Here is a 7,426-nt window from a genome sequence, read left to right as displayed (position 1 = left end):
CTTCCCACAAATGCTTTTTCTGGCACAAAATTTGACATTTTTAAGCTTAAAAGATACCTATGATGTTAATACCTTCAGCAAATTTGACATATGAAATTTTGAAGCTTTCTCTCAATACAACAAAATAGCATACATATCAAATTTCGTATATATTAACATATGTGTAACTGTATCTATTAAAAAATTAGCATTATTAATTGGTACATCCAGTATAATAAAAGATAAATGTTTTATATGATATTTGTTGGCACTGTATAATTAATTCAAGCAGTTTTATAAGAAGCTGATGTTTCCTTTTTGAGGCCTTCTGAAAAAGTATAAGTTAGCAAAATATTTCATGGCAGTATTTTAAATGCCTAGTACACCACGGGCCTTAGTACATTTCCCCTGCTGATGTATTTATAGGATTTTCAAACATAGACTCTGTCATAACGAAGTAGGTCCTCTTTGTAAGGAAAAACTAAATAATTTTTTAGAAAATTCTTTGATTCTTCACAAATAATTAAGAGGACTGATAGCAATCAGACAAGCGTAGTAGAAGCTATAGTCATAGAACAATGGAACCAGTCAACTCCAAATCCTTTAGATTCTTGATATTATTCATGGAAATTAATCACCAAGCAGAAGGCAAAATGCCAATGCTTTTGCCATTATTTTAAAGTTTTCACTGATTATTTATGATTCTATATAGATAGACAAGTGATAGATTGAAATCTGATAACCCAAAGCTTATATTCCTTGTCCAGAATTTTCTATTAACTCCATGTTAATCTTTCACAGATTAATCATCCTATAACTCTCCCTAAGAGTACACTTTTTGTTCATTTATCTCTGTAGCTATAGATTTTATATGCCTCCCCAAGATTATTGGCCTCTTTTAGACTCTCTGAGGGTCTAATTATTCTTAAGGGCAAAGGTTTCTCTTCACTTCTAAATCACATTTATACTAGAGGTTCAGTGCACAAATTTGTGCATGGGTGGGGTTCCTCAGAGGCTGGTGATCCGGGCCAATCAGGGCTGGCAGGCCAGGAGGAAGGACTGTGGGAGGTTGGCTATGGGAGTGCACTGACCACCAGGGATAGCTCCTGCATTAACCATCTGCCCCCTGGTGGTCAGTGCACATCATAGCAACAGGCTGGGCATCTGGTCCTAATAATTGCTTATGCTTTAATATATTGTATTAATATATAGATTGAACATATAAATAAACCAATTATATTTCTATGCTTATCTATATGCACATATATGAATTTGTTGGAGAAATATTTTAAAAGGCATTGAAAGAGATTGAAAGTACAAAAATATATCACATTGGCTTATAAGTGTCTAAAGAATGACTGTGTAATATAGGATCTATCTATATTCTTATTGGTTTCTATAGAAGGAATTCTGTCAAAGGTTTTCTTTATTTCTTACAATGACCTCAATCTTTCTCATTCTTATAACTCAAAAATTCTGATTTGTGTCATAGTCACATTTAATTTTAAAATAATAAAAATGCAATGTTTCTGTTCAAGAAGACTTTCTCAATCTTGGCAATATTAACATTTTGGGCCAGAAATTTTTTATTGTAAGAGGTTGTCTTGTGCATTGCAGGATGGTTCAACAGCATCCCTGCCCTCTGACCACTAGATACCATTAACATCCCTCAGTTGTGACAACCAGAATGTCCCCATTTTTTACAAATGTCCTCTGACAAATGACCCCTTGGGGGCAAATTTACCCATAGTTTAGAACCACTGCTTTAAAAGAAAATATCCAATTACTTATCATTATTAATACACTAGAGGCCCAGTGCACACAATTTTGTGCACTGGCAGGGGTGTCCCTCAGCCCAGCCTGCACCCTCTCACAGTCTGAGAGTCCTCAGGGGGTGTCCCTGAAGGGAGTAGGCTTGCTTCTCTCTGTGGGAGGCAACCAGGCCAGCATATCAGGGGACAGCACTGCCCCCATCACCCCACTGCTACAGCCTGGCCTCCCTCTGCAGGAGGTGACTGGATGGGCCGATCAGGGGATGGTGCTTCTATTCTTCCCCCCACCCCCCCATCGCTGTTCCCTCTCTCTGCCCTCTGGCATGTGCCTTGACTGGCGAGCATCAGTCCTGCCACCCCCCCCTCCCCCCTGCAACTGGTCATTCCACTGTTCAGTTGATTTGTATATTACATTTTATTATATAGGATGATATTAATAATAATGTCTACATTTGGTAAACTACTGTGAATGTGAATATATATAAGACTGTATCCCAACAGAAATCAATGTAACTTATTTGTTCTTATGTAGTAGACATTTTCCAATTTTAATACTTATAGAAGTAAATGTAAGTCTGAAGCTCAACCAAATAATCTTCTTGGCTTTTGGATTAAAACTATGAGGACATTTATATTTCTCTTTCTGTGTTTATGACATTCTCCCTCTATGTTTCATATGTTAGGGCAAGAGGAGATGATTTGATTACTGTCTCTGCACAGTTCATTGATGACATCTGTCGCTTTGCCCTCAGCACCTCGCAGAAATCTCAAGGTAAATGAATGACCAGATGGCTTCACCTGTGAATAAACTTTCCTTGATATCCAGCCTATTTTGGCATAGCACATTATGTCCTAGAGGAAAAGCCAAAAGTAATTCATTAGGCATGATAAAACTTAGTCTGTTTATACTTTAAAATTATACCACTATTTTTGGCTTTTTTTCGCTTTTATATAACTTCATTCCTTTGTAGAGGCGCTCTCCACTGAGTATTGACTGCTGTGAATATTGCATTTTTCTTCTTCATATGCTTTTGTTCTGTAATATTTTATCAACTTCCCAAGACAATTTGGCTTCCCATAAATGAAGAGGTGGCTTCCTGCTCGTGGGCCCTCTCTGGCCCTGGGTCCTGGCACTGGCCTGCGCTGCTGCGCCTGCCTGAGGACAGCCCCTGTGGCTGTGCACCTGTGTGCCTCCAGCCCTGACTGCTTTTTTTCTCATGCCTTAAAATTCACCTTCTTTGTTCAGTTCATGGGTTTTATAATGTGGAATTTTAACGGCTGTATTAGATATAATTCACAGACCATAAAATGACTTATTTAGCATATAATTCAATGGCTTTTAGTATATTCATAGATTGTTGCAACTATTACCACATTTAATTAGAACATTTGTATCACCTCAAAGAAGAACCCCTTAGCCATCATTTTCAATATAATTTCTTTTGCCCTGACTCTTACCACCAGCCTCTACTGCGCTGTGTGTACCCATGATGAGCCCCTGTAGTCACCTGAGTGCACTCTGTTGGCCAAGGCCCACAGAGCTCTCTTTAGCCTGGGCCCAGCCTGATTCATGTTACCAACTTGTGCTGCTGCATATGTTCACAGTTAGCCCCTCAGCTATACACCTGCATGCTCCCAGCCTTCACTCCTGTCCCTGGCCTTCACTGCTGTGCATGTGCCCATGGCTAGCTCCTGCAGATGCACAGGTGCATACTATAGCCAAGCCAACAAAGCTGCTTGTGGGCCTGGATCCAGCCCTAACGTCTGTCACTGGCCTGCAGTGTCTCAAGGCCTCTGCAGTTTTACACCTGCACATCAACAACCCCAACTCCCATTGCCAGCCTCCACAGGCATGCACATGTCCATGGCTAGCCACTGATGACACATGAGCTCCCTGGGAGTGGGGGGTGGGGGGGTAAGACAGCAGCTGCCCTGCCCACTGTCAGTGCTTACACCACCACAGGTGGGGTCAGCTGGCCCCTGCAGTAGCATTCTTGCTTGCTGCTGGCCCCAACTCCTATCACTGGACTCCTATCATTGGCTCCCACCACTGAGAACATGCCAGTGTCTAGCCCCTGAAGTCACAATACAATCCCTATCAAAATCCTAATGGCATTTTTCACAGAAATAGAAGAAAACATTTCTAAAATTTGTATGGAAACATTAACAATCCTAAATAGCTAAAGCAATTTTGAGGAAGAATCATACTTCCTAGTTTAAAATTATACTACAAAGCTGTTTAATCAAATAGTATGATACAGGTATAAAAATACACAAATAGACAAATGGTACTGAATCAAGAGCTCAGAAATAAACCTCATATATACGGAGAATTAATTTTGACAATGAAGCCAAGAATACTCATTGGAAAAGGATAGTCTCATCAATAAATGGTTTTGCTTAAACTAAATATTTACATGCAAAAAAGTGAAATTGTTGTAGTAGTATTTCAACTATTTTTCCAATTATATACATCCACTAGAGGCCCGATGCATGAAATTCATGCAGGCCTTGGCCCCAGCCCTGACCCACCATTGCCGCGGCCAAGGGCCTCTGCTGCTTCTGCCTCAACCCCCGCTCCCTCCCCCCGCACACACTCTGCATCTTTGTCTGGAAGGAAGGACATCCAGAAGGATGTACAGTCTAACTAGCATGTTACACTTTTATAATTATAGATTGTGTAAAAATATTTAAATAGAGTAAATTCAATGAAGAAAATAAAAATCATCCATAAATCAGCCCAGAGATAAGACTGCTAACTTTAAAGATAATGACTGCAGAGCCCCAGCGTCACCATAAACACACACACACACACACACACACACACACACACACACACAGTTTCAATGTATACACATGCATTCTATATTTAAAAGTCATGTGTCATAGAATGTAGTTTTGAGCCAAAGAAACAATGTATGTTTTACTCTATATCTGTAGCCTTACTCTTTGAGATAAATGTTTATTAGAAATACTTCATGTTCCCCTTGGACATAATATGTCAAAACTCTAATATTACCATAGAATTTTCTAATCATTAAAAAATACAATATCCCTGCATGAGATTTTGGAAGCAATCCAAAAATAATACCCAAACATCGTTTAAAAATGTGTAAGGATGTAACAAGCAACGTGCTTCCAAAGAAGCAAGTGGCACCTTGCGCAGTGCCACGCCACCTTTGTCTCACTAGTCCCGGTCCTATCATTAGATCTGCGAAAACTGCAAAATTTACATTAAAAATAAATAAAAATTATGTCAGTTATGTACATCACACGTCAACTTATTTGATTATTTATTATTTTTATTAGTTCATTACAAATTGCAACATGTGTACAGATTGGCTGGATTAGTATTTGTAATAAATACTATGAAAAAAATCTATCTACCGCGATGGTTGCTAAGGTTGTTAATCAGGAGTTCTTTGGACAAAAGAACAGTTTTTTAATCAGGACAGTTCTTTTTCTATCATGATCAGAATGACTAATGAGTTTCTGCATAGTGTAGGCTCAAGGAGAAGATGTGTGCCTCATCAGTGTGATTGAGTTATGGCAGGAACCATTTAGAAAAGCAGCGCAGCTGTAGACACAGGAACAGCTTAAGTGATCTATGTGCAGTCTCTTTATCTCCAATGACTTGTCTTCCATGGTACCATTGTTTATACCATTGTGTGATTTCATCCTCAGACAATTTCTTTTTCTGACATGAAAGCTGATATATTTTGCTCTTTTTATAAAATAAAATACAAATATATGGACTTTCAGTTTTGCTATGGTTTAAGTTAGCAAATGTTTAGTACTATTGCCATTATTTATTCAAATTTACTAAGCATATTGGAGTGAAAGCATGTTAAAATGACAGTTTTAGAAAGCATCCTACCCTCTGATATTTAGTTAATCTCTAACAATGTGATAGGAGTACACTCTTTATGCACTAGTCCTCTTCACCCAGTCCATTGAAGTGCGGTGAAAATATTGTGGATTTTGGCAACATATATGACAATGTGGTATCTTGAAATGGTTGATAAACCTCAAAAAGAAATGTTTCCTGCTGGCTAGATAGCCATAGTATATATACTTACAAATTTTTCAAAAATAAATTTATATTTAATAAAAAGTATAAGATATTTATAAAATTACATTTGCATTTGATTGAATGAACCACCAAAGAAATACTTCCTTGGCCTAAATCCCTGACATTTATAGTCATTGTAACTATAATTTTGGAAAAAATTTAAAGATACAAATGAGAATGAAGGTAAAACATTAGCACTTTTACACACACACACACACACTAGACTCCACACATAGTCAATATTAACATTTTGAAAGATTTCCCTCATGTTTCTGTTTTACATGAAGCAGCACAAAATAAATGTTAGGTTTATGGGTTCTGGAACTAGATTGCTCAGGTTTGAATCATAGTTTTATAATATTGGGCTGATTACTGGTTATTAACCTCTGACTCTCAGATCCTGCATGTATAAGATGGGAATAATAGTGGCATCTGATTCATAGGATTGTGTTATAAGACAAGAAGGTATTATTCAATAAGATATTAAAAAAGCAATGGAAATTGCAGAAAGATTATGTGATACAATAGAAATGATTGTAAAGGACTAATAATACACATGAAATTGGGAACCAAGTAGTATATTGGTTAGGATGTTTATAGAACTAATAAAACAAAGAGGAAAGTTCAACAGACTCCATAAATCTCACATGAATCGGTAACTGCAAATCAAATAACAGAAAATAAAAAAAATACTCTATAGAATAATATCAGATTCATATAAAGATCTTCTTGAAACTGTAATTTATTGGCATGCCTGGTGTTTTTCAAAGAATCCTGACATTGCATGTGAAAAACAAGAAGTCCCTGAATGATGCTAAACTTCTTCTCTGCTTTAAACATTATATATATATATATATATATATATATATATATATATATATATATATATATATTTAATTATTATTTTTTATTTTTTTTCTGGTGGAAGGAGAGATTGCATGCATGTTACCTTGATCCAGCTGAGAGTGCATTTAGGCTTTCCTGGGGCTGGTCTGTTTCTCCTTCGTGTTTACCACTGAGGCTAAGGAGTAGTTCTGTGATGTCCCTTGAAACTCGGGGGGTTTTCACAGAGTCCCTTTGCCTTTAGAACTATATGCTCTGATGACTGTCATCCCAGCTCCATGAGACTGTCAAATGGTCTGGTCAGATTTTTAGCCTCCCAGGGCTGCTTTCTGCTTATTTTATTTTTCAGGGTTATTTTATTGTCATTAGAGGCTTAGGGCTTGTCAAATGCTTTCAATGGAGAATTTTAGGCTCACATCTCTGTCTGTTCTCTGGGATTATGGCTCCATTTGTCCTCTCTTTACAGAACACTGAATTTGCAGATTGCCTGAAGGAAATAGGGGCCATACCTCAATGCCCTTCACTTCTTTGTTGGTTCTTGGTCACTCAAATACTACATTTTGTTGTTTATAATGCATGGTTTTCATTTGTATTCCATGAGAATGTTAGTGTGATACAAATTTCTCAAATGAAAGTGAAGAACCAGTGATTTTAAAATCTGGAGTACATTCTGGGTCTCTGTACAGGTCCTAATGGAGGCTAGCCGCTAGTCTGTAGGAGTTCTCAGCCCCATATGTATAGGCCATTCTTCCCAATACCT

This window comes from Pipistrellus kuhlii, unplaced genomic scaffold (assembly GCF_014108245.1).
Source record: "Pipistrellus kuhlii isolate mPipKuh1 unplaced genomic scaffold, mPipKuh1.p scaffold_m20_p_1, whole genome shotgun sequence".
Classification (NCBI taxonomy): domain Eukaryota; kingdom Metazoa; phylum Chordata; class Mammalia; order Chiroptera; family Vespertilionidae; genus Pipistrellus; species Pipistrellus kuhlii.
Note: the sequence above shows the minus strand (reverse complement) of the source record.